This window comes from Xiphophorus hellerii, chromosome 6 (assembly GCF_003331165.1).
Source record: "Xiphophorus hellerii strain 12219 chromosome 6, Xiphophorus_hellerii-4.1, whole genome shotgun sequence".
In the NCBI taxonomy this organism is placed as follows: Eukaryota; Metazoa; Chordata; class Actinopteri; order Cyprinodontiformes; family Poeciliidae; genus Xiphophorus; species Xiphophorus hellerii.
Window position 1 is genome coordinate 2,071,310 of NC_045677.1, and position 12,480 is coordinate 2,083,789.

The 12,480-nt window shown below is 42.5% G+C and overlaps 1 protein-coding gene across 2 annotated transcripts in view; it reads right to left on the minus strand.

The window, feature by feature from the left end:
* Positions 1-12,480, minus strand: part of pde4ca (phosphodiesterase 4C, cAMP-specific a) — a 64,619-nt gene that overhangs the window by 29,298 nt on the left and 22,841 nt on the right. The window lies entirely within an intron of this gene.

A 12,480-nucleotide genomic window follows, 5' to 3' on the forward strand; every position in this document is an offset into this window, starting at 1 on the left:
CCCACTTACTGAGTGTAGTTACTCTAGTTTTGCTATGGATAATGTCATATGCCTGTGTTTTTCACAGTGTGGAGCATGCCTCCCCTAGGGGGTGCCAGATTTCTTCAGGGGTTGCTACATGAGGAAAAAAATACAAACCAGAAAAAGCAAATGCAAATATTTAACTTCCTTCAACAGGCCTATGCCATAGACAAAATGCAAAGAATTTTAGTAAAGCTATGATGTGTAAAGTTAGGTCTCTAGGTAACCCATTGATCGCATCAAACTGCCCCTGTATGTGGGCCTCATGTGGCGCTGTCATGGGATCTGCACCTCAGAATTTTGTAATTGGGCGCCACCTTTCACTCAGACTGGACAATTTGGAAAAGAGCAGCATTATTATACATAAATGGGCATTGCTTCCACTGGCGTTGTCAAATTATAGGCAGACTGCAATTCTAAAACAGCGCAGAAAATCAATGCCATTGTTCACAACTTTTCCTTCTGTTCACTGATAGTGCGGTTGAAATTCTACTGGAGATTCTACTAAGCTACTGGAGCTTAGTGAAAGAAATCCCAGCCTGAAAACTGAAGGGAGATGAAAATCAAGGGAAATTGGATGGCCATGACCAAGCTAAGGAGTGCGCAATCAGGTGTTGCAATGAGGCCATCATGCAAGGGAGGGAGACAGAGCGCAGTGGCATGCACAGTCCAATGCATCAACCTTAAACCTAGCTTTAAGAAGACAGATGGGCAAAACAAAACAACAAAAAAAGAGAAGAAAGTATGGTCATGATTATTTAAAGTGTGGATGTTCACAGGCTGGATCTAAACATGCTGCAGTGCCACAGTGTTGTCTGTCAAACTTCAGGAAGGATTTTTCATGTGGTGCTACGCATATCAGGTAAACTCAACAAACTCAACGTCAGTTCACAGAAATATTAGCAATAATGTAATTGGTAGCGGGGAGCGGGGAGCGGGGAGGAGGTAGCACTCTCACACTTTGAAAAGCCCTGTCCAGTGTTTTTTGGTAACTTTTAAAAAATGGCTTTTTAACCTAAAACTTTTCAAATAACCTGAATAATTATAAATTAATTATGCAGTTTCTAATTTTGTTTACTATACATATCTAAATATAGTTACCTTCTGAGAACCTGCCACTGAAGAGTGAAAAAGTGAGTGACTTTGGCCCGCCCTGACTGTCCCAGTGGAGATGGGACAAAGAAGACGTAGAAACTTTGAACTGTTCCCATGGAGCAAAATTGGTTTCACACACAGAAAGACGAACTTAACAACGTGCTTTGGTAACATTATTCTAAGTTAAATGAAGCGGACATGCATACACTTTGCAGCACCGCCACACTGAAACACACACTTATTGGCTGTGCACCAAAGGGTTTCTCAGTGTTCCATGAGTCTGCGTCTGTATGATGGAAAACATTGTGATATTTAAGGAAAAACAGGCACTGAATATTTGGTTCTGCTCAGTGTCTTCACATTACACTTAAGCTAGTCTCAGTCTGAAGTCCTGGTCAGTTGGGCCAAAAAAACTTTGACATGAAACATTTAAAACTCATAAAATGGCGAGGCATAAATCCTGGATGACCCTTCAGTTGAGGGTTTATTAGCCAGTTGTTGGCATAGCGGCCTCACATCATCATCTACTGGCTTCATGGAGGCTGGTTTGCATTCCTGACCAGCAAGCTGGATTGTAGTTATTGAGGAGTGCTACAGTGTAAGTCAGAGTTGTTGGCTATGCGTTATTTATTTGTGGTTTGTTTGTTAATTAACATGTTATTATTCTTTTATGCTTCAACAGCTAATCTGTTTCATATGGAAGAAAACATTCAATCACAAAACCTAAAATATGGTTAATTGTGGCACTCTTATATGACATTTTTTGTTATGACAAAACATAGCAGTTTCATATGGTCATACCTATAAAAATGAATAAAAATCAATTAAAAAGATTATAGTTCTGATTCAAAGCTTATCTGTTAGTGTTCAGGAACTAAACAAAAATTTACAAACAGACCAGACCAACACTAGTTTGAACAAAGCTCCAAAAATGACTGAATCTATTTAAGATCATTGTTCTGTTCAATAATCTAGTTTGGATACAACTATGAGACAGATGACCCAACTCATTATGGTGTAAAGCAAGCCCAAATCACTAGCTTTCCACTGCTGTGTTTGGCAGTTGGAGGAATTTAACCAGTGTGCTGAGTTGGATTTTTGCCTAAATTTAACTCATCCTGCCTTTGTAATCCCAACATCACCGTGTTTGTTTTTTTGCAAATTTGTTAAAAACAGAAAACAAAGAAATTATATTTACATACTTATTCACAGCCTTTACTAATACGATGAAGCTCATAATTGAGCTGTTTCCACTGATTGTCCATGAGATTTTTCCACAATTTAAATGAAGTCAACCTGTGGTAAATTCATTTGATTGCAGTGTGTGTCTTGATTTAAAAGACACACACACCTATCTAGAAGGTCCCACAGTTAACAGTGCTGGTCAAAGGTCAAACAACAAGCATGAAATCAAAGGAATTATCTGTAGACCTCAGAGAGAGAATTCTCTGAGGTCTACTGGGACCTTCTTGCTCTGACGGTCCCAGCAAGCTCAATGGCCTCCATAATTGGTGAGTGGAAGAAGTTTGCAACCAGCAGGAGTGATTCTAGAGCTGCTGTCTGCTTAGGAGAGAAGGGCTTTTAGTCAGGGAGGTGACCAAGAACCCAATGGTTACTCTATCAGAGCTCCAGTGTTCCTCTCTGGAGAGAGAACTGTCCAGAAAGATAACCATCTCTGCAGAAATCCACCAATAAGGCCTAGAAGGCAGAGCGACCAGATGAAAGTCACTCCTTAATAAAATGCTCACAACATCTGGAGATTACCTAAAGGCACCTGAAGGATCTCAGACCAAGAGAAACAACATTCTCTGGTCTGACAAAACCAAGATTCAACTCTTTAGTGTGTATGCCAGGTCCCATGTTTGGAGGAAACAAGGCATGGCTCATCACCACAATACCATCTTTACAGTAAAGCATGGTGGTGGCAGCATCATGCTGTTTTTCAGCAGCAGGAATTATTAGGGAAATATGACTACAGCAATATGACTGTTGTCATAAAGTGTCATTCGGTAAATCATGACACTTTTAATACAAAGTTGACATTATTCAAAATGTCTTTGTTATGACAACTTGTCATTAACCTAGACAAAAATGTCTTCGTTATGTCAACTTGACATTAACCAAGAAATCATGATCTGACATAAATTTGTTATAAAAGTATTACTGATTAAACTTAAAAATTATGTAGCTTTATATTATTAAAGCTAAAGTTTAATCAGTAATACTTTTATAACAAATTTATGTCAGATCATGATTTCTTGGTTAGTTGTCATAAAGAAGACATTTTGAATAATGTCAACTTTGTATTAAAAGTGTCATAATTTACCAAATGACACTTTATGACAACAGTCATAAATATTCATAAAGACTTACTCATGTTCACGACAGGTGTTATGTCATGTTTATGACAGTATCATGACAGTCTTATTCACAACCCGTCAAATAAAGTGTTACCGATTATGTTAGGGGGTTGATAATTACATCTGCATCTACTGGCTGCAATACAGACTGTTACAAGAGCTCTATTGTAGCCATAACTACCTACAAGAATTTGAATTAATATAAGTTACAGACCCCGATGAGGAACGTCAACTTTGGATTTGGTGTTCCCTCGCCCGGACGCGGGTCACCAGGGCCCCACTCTGGAGTCAGGCCTGGAGGGGGGGCACAATGGCGAGCGCCTGGTGACTGGGCTTTTTCCCATGGAGCCCGGCTGGGCTCAGCCCGAAGAGGAAACATGGGTCCCCCCTCCCATGGGCCCACCACCCGTGAGATTGGCCAAAGGGGTCAGGTGCAGTGTGTGATGGGTGGCGGCCGAGGGAGGGGTCTCTGGCGGTCTGATCCTCGGTTGTAGAAGCTGGCTCTTGGGATGTGGAATGCCACCTCTCTGGTGGGGAAGGAGCCGGAGCTAGTGTGTGAGGTTGAGAGGGTCCAGCTAGAAATAGTCAGTCTCACCTCGACTCTGGTTCTGGAACCAGACTCCTTGAGAGGGGCTGGACATACTTCCACTCTGGAGTTGCCCACAGTGAGAGGCACCGGGCAGAAGTGGGCATACTTGTTGCTCCCCATCTCGGCGCCTGTACGTTTAGGTTTACCCCGGTGAACGAGAGGGTAGCCTCCCTCCGCCTACGGGTGGGCGGACGGGTCCTGACTGTTGTTTGTGCTTACAGGCCAAATGACAGTTCAGATTACCCACCCTTCTTGGAGTCCTTAGAGGGGGTACTGGAGAGTGCCCCTCCTGGGAACTCCCTTGTTCTGCTGGGGGACTTCAACGCTCACGTGGGTAATGACAGTGAGACCTGGAGGGGCTTGGTTAGGAGGAACGGCCCCCCCGATCTGAACTCGAGTGGTGTTTTGTTGCTGGACTTCTGTGCTCGTCATGGATTGTCCATAACGAACACCATGTTCAGGCATAAGGGTGTCCATATGTGCACTTGGCAACAGGACACCCTAGACTGCAGTTCGAGGATCACCTTTGTCATCGTTTCATCAGATCTGCGGTCGTATGTCTTGGACACTCTGGTGAAGAGAGGTGCAGAGCTGTCCACTGACCACTACCTGGTGGTGAGTTGGCTCCAGTGGTGGGGGAGGATGCCCAAACGTGTTGTGAGGGTCTGGTCGGAACATCTGGCAGAATCCCCTGTGAGACGGAGCTTTAACTCCCATCTCCGGCAGAACTTTGAACACATTCTGGTGGAGGTGGGGGACATTGAGTCTGAGTGGACCATGTTCTATTGACCATGGTCTATTCAGGGGTCCTGGAGAAGAGGGTCTGTCGGATAGTCGAACCTCAGATTCAGGAAGAGCAGTGTGGTTTTCGTCCTGGTCGTGGAACACTGGACCAGCTCTACACCCTTAGCAGGGTCCTGGAGGGTGCATGGGAGTTTGTCCAACCGGTCTGCATGTATTTTGTGGACTTGGAGAAGGCGTTCGACCGTGTCCCTCGGGGAGCCCTGTGGGGGGTTCTCTGGTAGTATGGGGTACTGGGCCCTTTGATACGGGTTGTCAGGTCCCTGTATGACCGGTGTCAGAGTCTGGTTCGCATTGACGGCAGTAAGTCGGGCTAGTTTCCGGTGAGAGTTGGACTCTGCCTGCCAGGGATGCCCTTTGTCACCGATTCTGTTCATTACTTTCATGGACAGAATTTCTAGGCGCAGTCAATGTGTTGAGGGGATCCATTTTGATGGCCTTAGGATCGCATCTCTGCTTTTTGCAGATGATGTTGTCCTATTGGCTTCAGGTCGTGATCTGCAGCTCTCGCTGGAGCGGTTCGCAGCCGAGTGTGAAGCGGCCGGGATGAGGATCAGTGCCTCCAAATCCGAGGCCATGGTCTTGAGCAGGACAAGGGTACAGTGCCTTCTCCGGGTCGGGGTGGGGGGGTGTTCAAGTATCTCGGGATCTTGTTCACGAATAAGGGAAGAAGAGAGCAGGAGATCGACAGGCGGATTGGCGCAGCGTCTGCTGTGAAGCGGGCGCTGTACCAGCCTGTCGTGGTGAAGAGAGAGCTGAGCCAAAAAGCAAAGCTCTCGATTTACCGGTCAATCTATGTTCCCACCCTCATCTATGGTCATGAGCTATGGGTCATGACCGAAAGAACGAGATCGTGGATACAAGCGGCCAAAATGGGTTTTCTCCGTAGGGTGTCTGGACTCTCCCTTAGAGATAGGGTGAGAAGCTCAGTCATCCCCCAGGGACTCGCTGTTCCTTCACATCGAGAGGAGCCAGTTGAGGTGGCTCGGACATCTGGTTAGGATGCCTCCTGGACACCTCCTTGGTGAGGTGTTCCGGGCACGTCACACCAGGAGGAGGCCCCGGGGAAGACCCAGGACACGCTGGAGGGACTATATCTCTTGGCTGACCTGGGAACGCCTTGGGATTCCCCCGGAGGTGCTGGAACAAGTGGCTGGGGAGAGGGAAGTCTGGGCCTCCCTTCTGAAGCTGCTACCCCCCGCGACCCGACCCTGGATAAAGCGGAAGAAAATGGATGGATGGATGGATGGATAAGTTACAACATTTAATTTTTCTTTGGGATCAATTAAGTATTTCTGAATTTGAATAACTTGGAATTCAAATATGAGAAGAAGGTAAAGAAACTGTTTAAATGTCTTCTATATGTCTTTAAACAAATTGTACAGATATGCTACAGACGTATAAAGATAATTGACTAGACATGATGTAGACATAAAACAGAAAAAGAACTGCAGTAACACACTGACTTCAATCATTTTAAATAATTTAAAAAATCAAATCTTAAGCCGCTAAAAAAGAAAATAAACTCAGAATATTTTAAGTTTGTTTCTTTACTTTACATCTCCCACGTGCTCTGCAGCGTGTAAATATAACTGGGTTAGTTTCTCCCTCTGGTGGTATGAATATGTTCAGCCTGATGCCAGTGCAGACAGGAGCTGATGGCTCAGATGCGATCACTACAGGACTCTCATCTCTGGACTTCAACTAAAACTAATGACTTTAGTTATTAGTCCACAACTCGTCCACAAAGCTGATCTTTGAACCCAGCAGTTTCTCACACAGTGAGCATGGAGTACAGTAAACAAGCTGGTTCTGAAGCTGAGCCAGTTGTACCAGCCCGCCGCTACGGATCGATGAGGCTCTGAAGGCAATTGGGGAAATCAGTCATGCTTAAAATAGGGAGTGGGGCTGTGACGCACGCAGCAGCCGACCCGCCGCAGCCCCACGCAGGCTGTATCGACTGAACCGGGACTATGCCATCCCCCTCCCTATGGAGGGGGATGGCAGCTATATTTGGACCTCTGACATTGAGACTGCTGCCCTTTGGTTAAATGGCCTCACTTGACACTTTTGTTTCAGTTCTTTACATCACAATCCATTGTTTTGTGTCCAGACTGTACTTCTCTATTTTTTGTTTCCACAGTAACAGCCGTGCCGTGCCACCTCTGCAGCCGCTCCTTATCGCTGCCCTGAAAGCTGAACTATCTGAGCTCCAGCCCACTGTCACCGCACAGTGATGTCAGTAACGCATTACTTAGTAACCACTTTTTTCAGTAACAAGTAATCTAACGCGTTGCCATTTCAAACCCAGTAGCCAGACTACAGTTACTTATCGAAATTACTGAGTTACTGTGGGTTATGTTGAGGAAAAATGATTATTTGCAGCTGTTGGCTCTTTTGTTGAACCAGAGACCAAATGGCCTTTGATCTTTGGCGTAAATTAGGGGGAGTTCTAAGTGTCCAAGGTAGCTTCCAGTTGGTCAACCAGAGGTACGCCTTAATTGAATATATTAAAAAGGAAAGACACACCTTCAGTATAAGAGTTCGTGCACAGGAGTAATACTTCAGAAAGCTGCCACTATTTTGCTTTTTTGCATCAGCTCTCTCCAAAGACACGTCTTTGCCTTTTCTTTGTTTTTTCTTTCTCTATTTTTTCCTGTCTCAAGGTAATGAATGTATATATATCTCTGTTCCTCTGCAGTTTTGTTGTTAATTCATACGTTGCTTTGTATGGGATTAAACGCTGTAATTCTGTGACGTCAACGCGCAGTGTTGTTTCCTTGTGGCTGCACGTCGCCCGCTGAGAGGACCCGGGAGTTTGAAGAAGAGAGAGCCAAATTTTTTTCCAAAGTTAATTTATAAATTATTCTTCCTTAATAGTTACTACTGTATTTTCTTTTGTAATTTAATTTTATTTCCTCTACACGTCTTGGGGAGCGATCATCATTTCTATGCGACAGAAACAAACAATAGAGGGAAGAGGGAGATGCGCATTTTGTTGCTGGAAAAACAGGAACTATTTTGAGTTTCTTTCTCCAAGCCCGATTATTATAAGCAGCTTTGGGCTTGTTTTTTGTTGTTGTTTTTTTTCTAAAATCGCTTGCAGATTTAATGAGTCACGGGTTGCGGTTTTTGGGCTTGCAAATAAGCAGACATAAACCCCAGAATTTGTCTGACATCCAGTTAGTTTTAGTCAGGCTCTCCATGTCCATCCCGCTGTGTCTTTGTTAATGTCAAGTTAATATATTACCTGTGAATTACCTCGAGCTTCGCGTTGCGCTCCAGAAAACTGCAAACATCGAGACTAATATGAACAGCGCAATAAACGTGAAAACAGCCACGAATGAACGAGTCCGTAAAGTTGTGTAACTAAACGCCATTATAATAATATTAAGTTTACAGACAATATTGGAACACATAAAAACATGCACAAATTACTAAAGGGGTTTTTTTTTTGTACTGTTGTAACCATTAAACAATATCCCCTTCAGTTAAACCTTATAAGTGGAGATACCTTGTTAATGTTACTATTATAAAATAACTTGCAATTAAGTATTGGCAAAGCTCAATGTAATTTTCACAGGTGGTGGAGCGTTTTTGTTAGCAGCTGCTTAAAGTAACTAAAAAAGTTACTTTAATGTAACTTAGTTACTTCCAAATCAAGTAATCAGTAATCTAACTTACTTTTTCAAGGAGTAATCAGTAATCCAATTAAAGTTACTTTTTCAAAGTAACTATGGCATCACTGTCACCACCCTTTCCCCAGTTTGTCTCAATTATCTCATTTTACCACTCACTTATTGCCTGTTTCTCCACAGCACTGTTTTCTCTCTCCATCGTTCCTCACTTCAGATAAATGGAAACGGCCACTCTGACGGTCATCCTGGTATACTGTCTAAGACAGGTATGCAAACTTTTGCATGTTGAAACACACAAGGGCCACAATTATGTTGTATAAATGCAAAATCATTTTATTGTGGATTATTTTTACCTGCTCAGCAACAAATTAGCATGATATGTTTAAATGAAAGGTCATAAAAAGGGTCTCAAAGTTGTACAGTGTCCTATCTTGTTGGTCAAGATATCATTTGTAGCTTATTCCCTGCAACGAACATCAGAACTGCCTTTGAAAACCCTGGATTTAGTCAATTTTAGTTATTGGGTGTGATTAAGTCTGGTTTTGAGTAAAAAGTCACTGGAGATTTGTGGCCCTACTTAATATAACATTAAATCAAAGCAAAGAAAAATAAATAAAATAAAATATAGCAAATAAAAGAAAAACACTTGTTTTGCAACCAAATTGTTCTATTTAAGATATAGATTTGTCAAGGCAAATCTCATACAAAGAAAAACACAAAAGGTCTCCACCTACATCAGGTCCATTTAAACCAGTGGTGCCCAAAGTGGGTCCTGGAGGGCCGGCATCCTACATGTTTTAGTTGTCTCCCTGATGGTAGTTTACAGCCATTTCAGCAAGTCTTCTAATGAGCCATCATTTGATCCAGGTGTGTTAAACCAGGGAGAGAACTAAAACATGCAGGATGCAGGCCCTCCAGGACCCACTTTGGACCCCACTGATTTAAACCATTCCTAAATAGTATCCAGGGCAAAACTATTCCAAGGGCTGCAAATGGCTCCTGGACCACATTTTGGACACCAATAGCCCTCAGCTGAGTGCCAGGCCCAGCCTCATCCAGAACAATGCATTTCACCTTAATGGTGAACCTTTTCCCTTTTGTCACATCACAGCCACAAACTTCAATGGATTCTGTTGGGATATTTTCATAGACCAACTAAAAGTGGTACAGGACTGTAAAGGAGAATCAAAATAATCCATAGTTTTTAAGCTTTTGATAAAACAATGCGAAAACAGAAGCACATTTGTAATCAGTCTCTTCACTCTGATTCCAGTAAATAAAATTTGGTGCACTCAAATGTCCTCTGAAGTCACCTACTTAGTGGGTGTATTTTTATATTTATTTATAACAAACTTTAATGTGAAGACCTCAAAGAAAACACAACAGACAGTTAAGGGAGAATGTTTTGAAGAAGTCGGAAGTACTTTTAGTCATAAAGGAATATTTCAAGCACTGAAGTTCTATTCCATCTATCCTCTGAGAAAGGAAAGGGCATGGTTCAACTCTAAACCTATCAAGATAGAGCTGAAGCCCATCATAACATGGAAGCAGCAGAGATCCGCACTTCAGGTGGGAGAACCTGCCAACATGACAGCTATTCATTTTGAGGTGCACTCTACAAATTTCTTTATACAAAACAAGATGTTAGAGGGAAAACTAACTCTGCACATCACCCTGAACACACGATGGCGGTGGTAATGTCATGCTGTGGGATACTGGTATTTTTTACCAGGCACAGGAAGTTGGTCAGCACTGATGGGAAGATAGATGGAGCTTAATACAAAATGATTCTGGAGGAATATTTGTTAGAAACGGCAAAGGACATGAGACTTGGATGGAGGTTCACCTCACATTAGGACAAAATCCTCGACGTGCAGCCGGAACTGAAATGGAACTGTTTACATCAGTGCATATATCTAAGTGCACTGATGTAGCATAAAGTATAGACCTCAATTAAATGCAGAATCTCTGGAGGGGAAAACTTGAAAATGTATGTTCATAGACACTCTCCATCCAATCATGGTTAGGCTTAAGCTATTTTCCCAAGAAAAGGGGAAAATGTTTGAGCTGCTGAAGATAAACCGCAAACATCTGCAGGTGAAACTGTAACCAAAAAGGGAGTGAATACAAAGGCAGCTAAATCTTGATCATCTTTTTTCCCATCCTCTGCACAGTTTTGTCACATCAGTATTCACTTGAGTTTGTGGTTGTACCTTAAAATGTAAAAAAAAGTTAAGGGGTATTTTAGCAAGGCAATTCATTGTGTCAGTTGGATGGGATGAATGGTGTCTTGGTACTGTTGGTACAACTAGGGAGAGGAGGTGTCACAGCCTGATCACAAACACAGCTTTGTCTATGTGGGCGTGTGCGTGTGTGTGGGTGAGTACTCAGTTTGTATGAGTTCAGAGGAAACTATTTTTCCAAGAGTTCAACTTCTTGTAAAAATACTATTGTAACAAATAATAATCAACTGTTATCGACATCATGAAGATTCGCCAATCCAAGAATAAAGAATAATGACTTGCACGAAAGGCAAATGACAGATCCAGAAAATCAAGTCTTGATTCCATGTTTCTTTCTAGCTTGGATGCAACATCCACCAATCAGGTAAGAAGAGAACATAGGCTTGCATTGTTGATCTCTACACTTTCTAGATGTGGTATAAAATCACCTGCTTTGATCTCCTCATATGATCCAAAAGGCTCACGGCAGGAAGAGTTTTGATGACACTCGCGAGGCACATGCCTCATGCCCAGGGTTCAGAAATGTTTGCTTCACCACACATTGCACTGAAATGTTTCTCTCGCCCTTTCAGAGTCGAAGGAGTTTGACTCTTTACCAGCTTATGCAGCATTTAGAAGATTTTTCTAAAGAGTCATCACTTCAGTCTGAGTCCTGTTGTGTTGTATGTTTGTGTGATGTAAATCAGAATGGATTGCACTGGGTGCTGTAAGGATTTTTCCTGATTACTGTCAATTATTCAGATGATCATGTTACACACTGGGTCAGTCAGTGTAATCAGCATTAACCATTTGACATTTAGGCAACTTGCCACACCATTTATGCCTGTCTGTCTTTGTTTCCTAGACCACATCTGATGAGAAATTTCTGCACATTTGCTTCTCTGTGTAACTGTTACACAACACTAATTCTCCCCTGCTGAACACTAGATCATTAGCAGGTATCTGCTGTGGCATTCAAATCCTCCACTGGTGTCACACGACAGGATGTCAGTGGATTTATTTACTTAATTGAAAGAAGACATTGCAATTTAACTAAAACGTGACAATTCATGAGTTCAAAAAATAAAACTAGAATTAGCCAAAAGGCTTGTTTTCCTCTGCAGTTCCATGGCTGTTATGTTAAAAGGCAATAAATTAACATCATCATTCTAACATGAATCTGCATTGATCCAAACCATTCCGTTGTAGCTGCATATTTAGAGTGGTTGTCCTGCTGAAAGGTCTTTTATAGCCTCTGACAGGTTTTCTTCCAGGATGGCTCTTTCTAGCCATAGACACCATCCATCTTCCCTTCAAATCAGCTTCCCTTCCTACTGAAGAAAAGCAACTCCACACAAAGAAGCTGCCTCAGAGGAACGAAGCGCACCATATTGAGGATGGTGCGCTCAGGTGCTCTGTGTCAGCTTTCTGCCAAAGATTGTTTCACGTATGTCAAAAAGTTCAATTTGACCTTATCTGACCTTCTTTCACAAATCCATAAAGTTGTCCCCTGCCTGTCTTGTAGAAAACGACCAACAGGACTTTTTATGGCTTTCTTTTAACAATGTCTTTTGTCTTACTTCTTGTCCATAAAAGCTAAATCTTGGGAAATTGTTTAATAGCCTAACTACCCTTTAAATTTCTCCACCACTTAGTCCCTGACATGTCTGCTGGGCTACTCGGTCTTCATGATGCTCCTGGTTCTCAGATGTTCTCCAACAAATCTCTGAAGCCTTCACATAACAGCTTCATTT